This window comes from Echiichthys vipera, assembly GCF_963691815.1.
Source record: "Echiichthys vipera genome assembly, chromosome: 3".
Lineage (NCBI taxonomy): Eukaryota > Metazoa > Chordata > Actinopteri > Perciformes > Trachinidae > Echiichthys > Echiichthys vipera.
This window is the reverse complement of record NC_139828.1, coordinates 18,976,375-18,989,387: the sequence shown is the minus strand read 5'-3', so window position 1 is coordinate 18,989,387 and position 13,013 is coordinate 18,976,375. Positions and strand designations below refer to the sequence as shown.

The following is a 13,013-nucleotide window of genomic DNA, read 5'->3' as shown; positions in this document are numbered from 1 at the left end:
GTCTGCACCTACTGGATTCATACATCTTGAAGGTCACAAAAAGTGCAACTTCAGTGTTTTCCGTTGTACACAGTGGCTACAAAATTACTGTTGCTGCTACTTCAGAATGCTGTCCGCTCCACTGATCTCCAACAAATTTTCATCCGCTCTCTCTCCACTTTGAGGATGAACAACTAAAACAATGACAGGACGTCAATCACTCACAAAGTCAGCATTTTCTCCTAAGGCTGAGAGACAAAAAGGGTCTAAAGCCTTGACGACTGTGTTTCCATGGAAACTGTGCTTACATGGGCCCTCCTTTGATACATTTACTGTTTATCAGAGCAATAATGGGACAAAAATTAACTAGCTAGCACACCCCGCTGTCCCTCTACCTCACCCCCTGCCACTAAGAGACTACTTTCCCAGGAGGAGAGTTGGGGGGAAGTTTTGGAGATGGACCTTCAGTTTGCAGTGGTAGCAACTCGAATCTAGCAAGGACAAACCACAGCGCTGTATCTGACCTTTAAAAAGGCGGCAACAGAAAGTTTTCTGATCTGGCAGTGAGTTGGGTCAGTCTGGGATCAGAAAACATTCTGCTAACCCTTTCATCCCGCTGCTGAAAGACTGAACCCCACATTTCTTATCTATGGTCAATCCACCTTACTGTAAATCGTCGTGTTAGTTTGTTTGTGTGCGTGTGCGTGTGTGTGTGTGTGTGTGTGTGTGTGTGTGAATTAGAGGCAAGTTGCAACTTTAGATAAAAGTGCTATATAAATGCATTTACCATATAGATTATGAAACAAGAAAGGGTGCATATGTTTTAGTGGCTTGTGACATGTAATACATTTTTTAAGTCAAAGTCGGAAACATTTGTTTGATCATATTCACGTAAGCCAACACTATGCTCTTTAAGTGAAACATGTCATGTTGAAAGGCCTCTTCCATGTCAGCCAAGTTTATGTAATATACTTAAGAATAAGAATAGGTCAGTGGTTGTATATTTCAGCTGAAATGTGTATTCATACATTCATGTCCATGCCATTCACCACCAGAGCCTGGATTTCCATTCCATTCCATTTGTAGCCCTTTTAGCTACATTAACAAGTGGTCATTGAGGGACAGGATGGGGAGAAGACACTTATGGATCCTTCCTTCTAGCAACAGCTTCATTAATCATGCCCCAATCGATGGCTTCACAGGAAACAGGGACTGCCCGGTGCTTTCCAATAACAAACAACACAATAGATTTTCCCTATTCTATTTCTCACCTGTTGTATCTTTGACCCTGTTTGTCTCTAAATGTGATTTTACTTTCTGCTGAACACCCACAAGTAAATCTCCCAGTGTTTCTAAGGAAATACTGGAGAGAACAATTCATGCTATGGCCAAGCCATTAGTCCAGAATGGACAGTCAGTGCTGTGTTCTAGACCTATATTATACATTATTAAACCAAGGGTGTGCCTTTTCTTGATTTTTGGCCCTTTCACCGACATGTTTGTGTCCATGTCACTGGAACTGTTTATAAAGCTTATAATGCAGATAAGCCCATTTTGTGAAGGATGGGGATATCACATAACATAACATCCCAATTGAACTTGTGGAAGCTTGTCAACAAAATTACGCTCATAAATACAGTGCCATTGTTTAATAGTCTCAGTTTCACATCTCTTATGATAGTGTCATTGTACCATTGCACTGATAATAGTGCCTCTATTCTGCTGATTATATCTTATCCTTTGTTGGTATTGTGGATCGTCTCACTTCTCTCCAACTCAGATTAATATTACAGGTTCCAGAGCTGGCCAATGAGCCGCGAAGCACGTCTGATTAATTGAAAAATCTAAAGAGATAAAGACCATACTGCTGCTAAACCGAGGAGCACGAAAGTTAATGAAGAGATACAGGTACCAGTGCAGCAAAGCTAAGAGGTAAAGAAATGTCGACAAAGCAGTAATAAAATGCAGGATAGAAGTTGGATGTTTCTGAAATATCTGGTTGATTCTTGAAATATTATATAAAACACATGTGTGTTAGTAACATACTTAACATAACAATAGTTATTGTCAAGGTCACATTATTCAATTGAGTGGAGCATAGAATAATACTGTAAGTATTCTGGCATAGTTTTTGTCTACATTTATACTATATGTTCATTTAGCTTGACATTGCCAGACCAAATCCCACATGCGAGCTCATCTTGAACCCTTGAGTTCATTTTTGATTTCCAAGGCCCCATATCTATGGCCATGGTAACTGGATAGAGCAACAAAATGTGACGTAACACTGAGTGACGGACAAATCCAAATTTAGCATTATTATGTCTGTAAAAATGTGTACCCATTTCCCTCAATGGTGCTCCTCTTTACTAAGCTAGGTTTATGTTCACCATAGTGTCCCTGGTGTGAATGATGTCATCGTTGTAGGCGCCTCTTTGCGTTGCTCCTGCACTTAAGGCTTAGCTGTAAGCCTTTATCATCAATAAAAAGGGCTTGAAATATTTTACTTTGTGTAATGAATTTAGAATATTCTAGATATTCAATTTTTTGACATACACCTGTATATGAACATCAACATTTAAAGGCAGCTAACATGTGGAAACCCTGATGACCTCACCCTGCACTCATAACCACTTCCCTCCTCTCATGTCCCTGTACTTTATCCCCTCATTAGCCCACATCCCTGGAGAATTCTTCAAGGAATCATTGGTGTTAGACATCCAGATGCAACACTTTATTTGTTCCCTGCTGTTTACACAAGATTCCATGCACTGATATTTTACTCCCGGAGCAAATGACGGAGCAAATGTGAAACACAGTATGTCTTACACTGTATTGCTACAGAACAGTACCTCTTGGGACATTTTGAACACCGGCTGTTGAGGAAGAAAAGCCTAAAGGTTTATACAATGGGAGACGTTTCAGTTTGAATTCAGACCATCTCCCATGCCCCAGTGTGACTCTTGAATCCCCCTGGTAGGAGAATGTGCCCCTTCTACTTATATTCAAACACAACAAAACACCAGGGGACCAGAGTTAAGAAGCTGTGTACAGAGCAGTGGTTTGACAGCAGGAACTGTCAGATGGCATCTTTATCATGTTTCATGAGGAGTCCTGGAGGACCACACAAGCATCTGTTTCCCCTCTTTTCTGCCACTACAGTCATATAGAAATCAACCAACTTCACCCATTTGACAGTAGAGGACATGATTTAGAGGAAAAATGCAGCCCAGACAAATGTGTTTGAGAGGAGGAAATTCAGGGAAGTGCATTTTAAGTGTGTTGTCTGTGAAGTGTTCTCCAAGAAAACCAAACCCAAAATTATTGGTGTAATGCAACTAAGTTACATTTACTGAAGTACTGCGTTTTGTTTTTTTCCAATTCCTGATGCTTTATACTCTCATTCACTGTAAAGTGTATGCAACTTCTTTTTAATGGTATAATATGTAACAAGTATTGCTTACTGTTAGTAAACACATGGCAGTCAAAGTCAGCCCATCCTCTCCTCCCTAGCTAACTGAACAGAGAGAAAGACATCGTGCAGTGGATGGAGTGAGCTTCATTCAGTGAGGACAAAGAAGTGAGGTTACATTTAAAGCACAAATGAACACACACATACCTCCACAGAGTCCCACTAGAAGGCCCTGCGCTGTCAGGTTATGATTGAATGCAGAGCTTGTGTGTGTGTGTGTGTGTGTGTGTGTGTGCGTGCGTGCGCAGTCACACAGCTTTATGGCCTGTGTATCAGTATCTAATGCTGAGGGGGAGGGTTGCCTCAAAGTGGCAGTGGGGAATCAGGGCTGCTCACCCTGCATGCTGTTAGTGGCTGGGGTTTGAACCTCACATGGGCCAACAATACACCCAGAAAAGTCCCTGTCCCTCTCTGAACACCAAATAATCCAAAAATCCAGGCAGGTACAGACGCCAACACACACTTCTAGTGGGCCACATGTGATGAGAGGGATTACTCTTGTATTACTTTATACCTTTTTTTTTTTTAACTACATATTTTACCTTTAACTAATTTTGTATGTCATAACATACAACATAGTTGGCTTCTGACTCTTTGAGATTACTATCTGACCCCAATTTCTACACATTGTGAAAGTGCCCTTTACATCTGTGGGTGAACTTGCACATGAAAGACACACTATTTATTATTATTATTATTGTTATTATTATTATTATACATTGCACTAATTATTTTGGAAATAAATGCAATTCAGTTTGCAATTAAGTTTTCAATTTCTCACATTCCCAAATGTTAATAGAGTTTAAATTGGAAACTTTGTTTCTTATTCAGATGTAGAGCCTGCAATTTACTGTATGTCAAAAGTTTACACCACAGATCTCTTTCCATTGAGTCTCTCAGAAGAATGCAGGTTTGCTGTAGGATGAGATATGTGATTGCAGTGCTTCAAACTGAAAAAAATAATTTCCATATATGTGACTCATAAAGGACACCTGCTCTTGGGTTCCTGCTGGGAGCGTTTTCCCAGTAGTCGGTTGAAGATCAGGGCTGAAAAGGGAGCAGGGGCCCAGTGGGGGTCCACATCTGGAGTTTGAGAACATGAAGGCTAAGAACTGAGGTTTCAAGGGCCTAATTTAGGAGCTGTGGGGGGAAAGAAGCTGCTTGCAGAAAGACCATTCATTTCGAAACACCATATATCCATTAAATGTCTGCCTTATCAGTTTATTGTATTATTATATCAACTTTGATAAATTAAACTTTAATGAATCATGTTTGAGATCAGTGGAAGCAGTGAAGGCATTCAAATTGCTAGTTTTTGTAGTCTAAAGTAGATCTACCCAGTAGCAGTGTTGGGAGAGTTACTTTTAAAATGCATGCCCCTACAGATTACTAATTACATGTCCATCTGTAATGTATTCCCTTGGATTAAAAATACTTTTGGATTAATTTTAGCTTACTTCCAAATGGTTTAGTTAAACATGTTTATATGGGACACTGATTTTAGTTCACACTTGCATTAGAGAACAAATGTGGTTCTTATTGTCCTGCAACTGATACTATTTAAAGAAAAATATATCGAGGAGTCAACATTTCCTTAACTTTTATTGATTTCCACAGCTCAGAAATTAGGGAACAGGGACAGTTGTAACGCATGTCAGGGAAAAGTGTAACATAGATCAAATAAACAGAATTTATCACTTAAATACTCAAAATGAAAAAGGAAATGTAGCAGTCATATTATTATGACCATTCATTTCTTTTCTTCTTTCAAATAATTATCTTTTCATTCATACTACATGATAAAAGAAAGGTCTGTTACATAGTAATAATGCAATATTACTTTAATGGGTGGAAGTCACATCCTCAAGAGAAAAACCTTCTCCCCAACAAGGAGATAAAACACAGCTATCTGTCTTTTTTTTCTTATATCTGGCATCCTGCAATCAAACACATTACAGGTGACTAACCAGCAGCTACTACTCTTTACACTTAGAAATAACATTTCAATATCTTCAAATCTATCTATTTATCTATCTATTCCTCCATCTATCCATCCATCCTTATATCTAACTATCTATCCATCCATCTATCCATCCAAGCCTCCAGGATTGACAGGGTGTTACAACCGTCCCTAGACTATTAGCCATGTTTTAACCTCATGTGGCCTAGCTTAATTATTACTTTGTCAGATGTTAGACATTTTTATTTCTAGCTTACAAAACAGTGATTCTAAAAATATATGTGTATATTTTTATGATATTTAACAGTATCCAAAAATGATACTGATAAAAAAGTAAATTTTGAACATCAAAAACACACTTTTTGTTTGTAACCGAGTTTGTGAAATCCTGATGTGGCTCCTTTTTTTTTTTTACAGCAAGGAGATGTGTACATAATACATATCCAAAATGAGTGATGTCACTGTAGCTTGTCCCCGATTGGAGCAAGGTGTTACAACCGTCCCATGTTACAACTGCACCTGGTCTCCCCTACTACGAAATGTATTTTTCAAAGCAGTAATGTAGTGCGCACTTATACAATACTATCCTCCACAGTAGATATGAGATGTGGCTTGAAAATCAGTAAGATGTTTGTGAATCTGACGAGAGAGGCTATGCAAGTTACTTCTTAATGGCCATAATCCTGCAATGTAATAAGTTGCTTTTTGAACTAATGTTACCCAACATTGTCGGCCAAAAGGAGAAACTTTAATAGAATACTGTGTTCCTACAAAAACTTTAAACATCAAAGATTATAGGTTGTTTGTGTTTTCTAATCATACAGATGTTTCAAATTAAGACAACATTAGTAGCACAACACCTCTTTTCTGCTACTGACAATTATAAAACAATTATGCAGTCATTTGGTAGTTAAGGAGCCATTCAACTTGTAACATGAATATTCATTTAAACTTTTGATTTAAGGACAAAAATACCAACAATGCAGTCATGCCGAGGGACCTACATCGTATATGTTGTTGCAAACACTTTAGGGTCTACATGTGTAGGATGATGATATTTATAGGCAGCTGCCTGCAATTGTACTCTTAACAGCATGTAACTGCATTTAGACAGTACCAAGATAATAAGTCCAGTAATTCGCCTCCAAACCCATGAAGAAAATATCTACATTCTCCCCCCATCTTAGACCAATTTCCACCCTTATCCCTCTTAAATATTTTCTCACCTGCCTTAAGAAGAAGGTTGACATTATCAAATAATAATACATTTTGTTCATGCTTCATCTACTCCTCTGATATCTCTTGAATGGACCTCTTTGACTCCCCACTCCACTGATGAAGTCCTGAAACTTGCATCTTCTCGCAGAGGGTCCAAATTGACTCTTAACCTGAACCTCTTTTTACTCTTTTAGACTAGAGCTGCAGACCTGCTTCTATTTCTTGTATCCATAGTCAGCTCCAAGAGCAAGAAACACTTTATACTTTCTTTATTTTCCAAGCAAAGGTCAGAAATACACAACCCCTTAACCTGCCTGCCCAAACTGATCTCTTTTCTCACCACTTATTCAGGTCTTCTAGGGCCTTGGCAGACCTTTTATTTACATTTTGGTTATTGCTACATGCAATATGTTCTGCGTATCCCTCCACTATCAACTTACTCTGTAGGAAACCTTGCCCCTCAAACATTTGTTTTATAATACTAACTAAACACCAACCTGCTGTACCATCCTACAACCTTATTGTGATCTTCTAGAATAAAATCTATATCTGAGCTCTTTTCCTGTGAAATTTCTCAGTTCTGACCTCTGGGAATTCAATTATTGACTCTGACCAGGGTCTTATGTTCCCTAGCTCATGTGTCCTCAATAGGCATTTTCGGACCAAGCTGTTTTGGGGACTCCCTGAGAGGAACTACCTACTGGAGAGCTCAGCCCAGAACTACATATCTTAAGGGCTTTTTTGGTCCTGGACCTGTACTTCTATAACGCCTTTCTAGTATTCTGAACACTCAAGGCACTTTTTACACTACTTTCCACAGCATTGCTGCTGGCCACCAGTCCACTGGTCAGCTCAATTTCTGTAACCCATATAGCATGATAATATGGTAGAATCGGAAAGCTAGTTGGCTAACTAGCAGATGGCTGGCTAGTTCCTCTTGTTAGAGAGACTAGCCTACCTACTCTGAAGTAGGAGCTAAAAATGTCCCTCAAATCATCATTCTAAGAACTACGATTGTTCCTAGTTCTTGCGGTAGGTAGGTTCTTAGAACTGTGTTCTTAGAACGACTAAAAGGTTCATCTGGTTTGAGAACCCCTAATATGACACATTAAGGAGACCTTTCAAAGGGGGTGATGTTCTTAGCAATGCTTTCCTTTTGTCTTTGTCAAATGTTGATAAATATATATTTGGTTAATATGTTGAAATCACCCACCTACACCTGCCCTCACAGTAGGGCAGACACCCAGCCGATGGGTCACAGTTTTGTTGCCCAGACATTGCCTGGAGAGCGTTTGCTCATGGGCAACAGGTCGCAGAGCCGTCGGCCTAAAGTAAAAAATGATCTCCAGACAATGTGTGGACGATGAATCAAAGCTGCACTGCCCTAATGCTATACAACCTCTGTTTCGGACCTTTATTGATTTAGGTTGGACCTTTCATACAGTGATTTCACTATCCATGACAGTGGACAATCCTGGTTCTGAGAGATGTAGCCTTTAAGGTGTAACTGCTTTATTTAAGTTTAATTAATTAATTTTTTTTTTTTACCAGTTTTATTTACGAGGCCCGTTTGTTTTGGAAAGGAGACCTCTAGGGATAATTCGAGAGTTCAGAGTAAAAAGTTTCATTACCTATGAACACCTTTAGCTGATGTGCATTGAGTGTTTTGTGTTGCAGTTTGTGTATGAAGGAATTTTAACATAAAACAAGCCAAGTGGCAGCTCACCTCGCAACAGCCTCCTTGCGCCCTCTGTCTACTGCAGAGCGTTTGAGAAACATTTTTTTTAACGTGAAACTGCTTTCTCTCAGCACTGTTTCAGTGGCAGTAATTGATAAACTGCAGTGGGCCAACCCAAAGCCAACCTGTCTGAAACTTTTGAATAAAGCACATGTATTAGAACAAATCTGCATATGCTAATGCTTGCGTGTGACAAAAGTTGGTATTTAACGCCCTGGGGATGACAACAGGCTGAATTAAAATAATGGTTTGAGATAAAAAGATCAATAAAGGCTTTATCCTCTTGGGACCAGTGTCAACACAGACCACTGTCTACATTGCATGGAAATCCATCCAACATTTGTTTAGAAATTTTAGTCTAGACCAAAATGGTGAAATATACAACATTTCTACGTGGCAAAAACATCCCACATATTTACTGTTGGATCACCTGTGAATCTGTACATTGTTCCTCCGATTAACACTATAAACCCATACTGCTACTACGTTTAGTCTTGCTGCTGCTGCTACTGCTGCTGCTGCTGCTGCTAATGCCACTGACACCACTATTACTGTTCACTGATCCTCATCATGGTTGCTGGGTCCTGTTTGTCATTACACAATTTAAATGGTCACTGCTGATTTTAATTGTTGTCTTGTGTATACTGTTACTAATCCTAGTTGGATTCATCCCTCACGAGAGCTGTATCAGTTACAGCATTTTACTTAGCAACTAAAGCGTTGCTTGGAGTGCCTGTTGCTAAGCTTTGTCTTCAAGCCTTTGATATTACTTTCTCTATATATAGGTTCATCTCTGCCGAGGTCAAACTGCTTCATTTAGCTTAGTGAATACAAAGTCAGAACACTATTTGTCATCAGTAGGTCAGCACATTTAGAAGATTTACATTTTAGCCATTTAACCATTTATTCTTATCCACACTGACTAAACATGATTGAGCCAATTTGGGGTTTTCTGTCTTTGCGAAGGATTTGTGGATAGATATCAGAAAAAGAGGTGTGTTGTGTTCTGAAAGCTATTCCTATTCCAGGCAGATAGGTGGCAATATGTAACTGTTATACTACTGGAAAGAAGAAGAAAGTCAGGAAGTATTGGAGTGTGTGATGTTGAGAAAATATGCACCCACAATAAAGTAGCATGTTATCCTCTGTCTGGTGATTCTTTTTAAGTACTTTACTACAATACATAACAAGGTGGATGACAGAGGTGAGTACTAACAAGTTACACATACTCTATTACATGTACTTAAGTAACTTTTTTGAGTAAATTAGCTGTCAGAGAGCGAATTTCAAGCATGCTTCAAAACTACTATAGCTACTGCTTTCTGCCATAATGTAGATATTCAATGTAACAGTGTTTAAGAAGTGTTTATTTCATGCGGATTGGTGGAGCCTGCTGAAAAGAGACAGAAAAATAGAGACTGGATTATGCATGAAGAAAGACAAACTGCTTCTATCTCATGTGGACATGACTGACATTACATTTTGGTTTAATCTTATTTAAGTCTATAGAGTCTAAACTAACTGAGGTCTAACGAAAATTTAAAACAAACAAACAACTTCAATGCTTAACTTGACATTATCCAAAATGTCCTTAACCCAAAACCTTAATCATATGCCTCAATATTCTTAAAATAAAGGTAAACTCTAACGTTTATTGATAGAAAACAAGAATACAAACACTTCAACTTTTCATTAAGCTATGGATAGTTTGAATATTCTTTTGCATCAATGCGAAAATACCAAGGTATTTCTCTTCATGAGCACTAAGTGGTCTTTACAGTGTTGTGGTGTTTATTCTCCCCTGTCAGTTATGTTAGGCTTCTCCTTCACATTGACTTGTTAGTCATTCATCTATAAATAGGCTTATCTCCACTTGGGTCAAGCTGCTACGTTCCTTTTTTGGTTGTGCAAGCAGCAGTTTGCTTTATAATTGGATGTCTCTTCAGTCTTTTTCTTTTTTCATGAAAGAGGTTTTATATCATGCAGTGTTTACACTTGCAGCATCATACCAGCGGACCTTACAGCAGTTCTGATTGGCATTTTTTTTAATCAAACAACCATCTGGAGGCTTCCTAATGGGCTTAATGAATATTGCCTTGCATTCATCCTACATTTGTGCACTAATAAGTGAATGTATATTCAGGTGCATGTATGTACAGACACACACACGTACCAGCACACCCCCCACACACACACAAACACACACACACACACACACACATTTTTCTTTGTACCCAGCCTAGTTGTAATTACTGTATTCCATTGAGTCATTTCATATCCCAAGGTTCAATACTAAACATAGTATTGTTTTATGCATACTGACATACAATTCACTATAATACCTTGGATGATAACTGGAGCTTCATGTACTTCACTTTGTCATCTTTGATTATCGTAATTGAATTGCGGCATTATTAATTCAAAGGACTTGACTAGGGTGTCACATGGACTCCATACAGGATCCTGTCCATGTCCTTCGGAGGCAGACATTTCTTTTTCACCATTCCAAATCCAAGGGTCTGAGTGGGAGCCCAGAAATAATCGTCTCAGTGGCCTTTTGTGCACTCAGCAAGGCAAGATGGGGAGTTCATTTGCTGTGAAAATTGATATCTCCTTTTTCCTTGGCTCCTGGTGTTCTACCTTCCCCACCACACACATAGCAGTATAGGTATTCTTCTTTCTGTGGGCAGCAGCCACCATCCCTGACACCCCACATGTTTTATTGCCCACTAAAGCATAATGCTCCACTCCTTTTTGATATTGAATTATTTATTTATTTTACTGTGCTGCCTGTAAGCCCTATGAACGATTGGCCACTTCGGGCCTGCTGCGACGTGATCTTGGGGGGTATTAAATATATTGCCTGTATTTGTTTCTCACCTCTAAGTGTATCAGACGAGACTACAGACAAATACTCATCCTCCAAAGAAGAAGAGCCTCAGCAACAAAACAAGTATGTCCTCTGATTCATAATCCTTATTGCATCCAGCGGTCTGGTGGGGGAAGAATAGAATAGTGTTATTATCAGACTCAGATTGTTGTGTATGTGTATGCCCAAAATGGATTTTGCACATCAATCCTTAAGCTTTGCACTGGCTCTGAATATAATACTATTTATGGTGCTGTGTATGTGTGTGTGTGTGTGTGTGTGTGTGCGTGTGTGTGTTTTTCTTAGCTGTTTTCAATTGGAAAAGGACCCTCCCCTCATTGTTCCACAATTCCCCTCAAGCTTGTATCACCCTCCCTCTCCTCCTAATGACACACAGAGCCAGAAGCCGGCCAGCTAAAAGATCTGATGGAGCCGATCCCAGCTGACATTGGGCGTGAGGCGGGGTACACCCTGGACAGGACGTCTATCGCAGGGCACATGGAGACATCAATTAACGTGCATGTCTTTGGACTGTGGAAGGAAGCTGGAGAAAACCCACGCAGACACAGGGAGACACTAAAATGCCCAGCTTTACAGCAGAAATATGTAAAATGGGGACATGCTCTTGGGACAAAAAAAATGCTCTTGGTTTTATAGTTTATTTCCCCATTCATGATAAGTGTACATCTTACCTATCTAAATTATATTAAGCTTAAAGATATGCATAATTAAGGGAATGCAGCTTTGAGTAACAAGTGGGTCACTTGCATAGACTGTAATCTTTATTTGGCCTGTCTCAGCTCCATCCATGCACCATCTTTTTGGCGTCAGACACTGCCAAGTTGGCAACAGCCGGAGCCGGTCACTTTAAGCTTCATTTTGGCCTGTCAAAAACCTATGGGTGATATCAGTGAGACTATCGTGGTCCATATCCTATGATAGCTTCATAAGGCCTCATAAGGCTTTATTGTTACAACAGCTTTTTAGAAAACCTGATAAAAGAAACCCTCTATTTAAAATATTTTGTCTGGCTGAGGCTAGTGGAACAGACATATTAGAGGGCAGGACTGGCTCTCTGTTCATATGAGCAACACCAGACCTTCTAATTATTTAGGGAATCTGAGATATGGGTGTAGATTCACAGGACTGGAACCACGATAAGTACAGTAATTAATTAAATTATTTACTAAGAAACTTTGGGCAGAAAAGGTGGCAAAATGTGTATAGAAATAAAGTACAGGGCAGCTCAATATGGGTTAAAATTAGTATGGTTCCCAACATTAAAGAGCAACATGAATCAGAATAATGGTAAGTGGAAGTTTTCAGCTCATCAATCGGTTGAGACCTAGAACTACTGTATTGGTGGATTTTTAAACACTCCTCACTGTGTGAATTTAGAGGAATTCACATTTTATCCATGATTCAAGGCCAGAATGTCCTGAGGAAATGGTAGGACTTTATTGAGAAACATGTCTGACAAATCCCATACCCAGCATTGATAGGGAAAAGAAGTTCTGGGCGACTGCTGTATCTCTCTCACACCACCATCATCTTCCTATCGCTGCCTTTCTTATTACTAACCTACATTCTTTCTTTTTCATTCACTCTTTGAAGCTGTAACAAAAGAGAAAGATGGAGAGAGTTATCACAGTTTTTGCATAACCAGCCCATCGGTCTCGTACAAAATCATGTTTATTCATTTTGCCCTCGGGGGAGTGGGGGTAAAAGGGAGATGATTAAATTCTAATTTGACCTCTATCATAATTTAGCTGAGCCT

At 39.2% G+C, this 13,013-nt stretch overlaps 1 long non-coding RNA gene across 1 annotated transcript; it reads left to right on the top strand.

Moving 5' to 3' along the window:
* Positions 1 to 9,475: 9,475 nt before the first annotated feature.
* LOC310966721 lies at positions 9,476 to 11,935 on the top strand. The gene is made up of 3 exons (XR_014593848.1): positions 9,476 to 9,571; positions 11,255 to 11,320; positions 11,634 to 11,935. It is a non-coding gene; the product is annotated as an uncharacterized lncRNA (long non-coding RNA).
* The last annotated feature ends 1,078 nt before the right edge of the window (positions 11,936 to 13,013 follow it).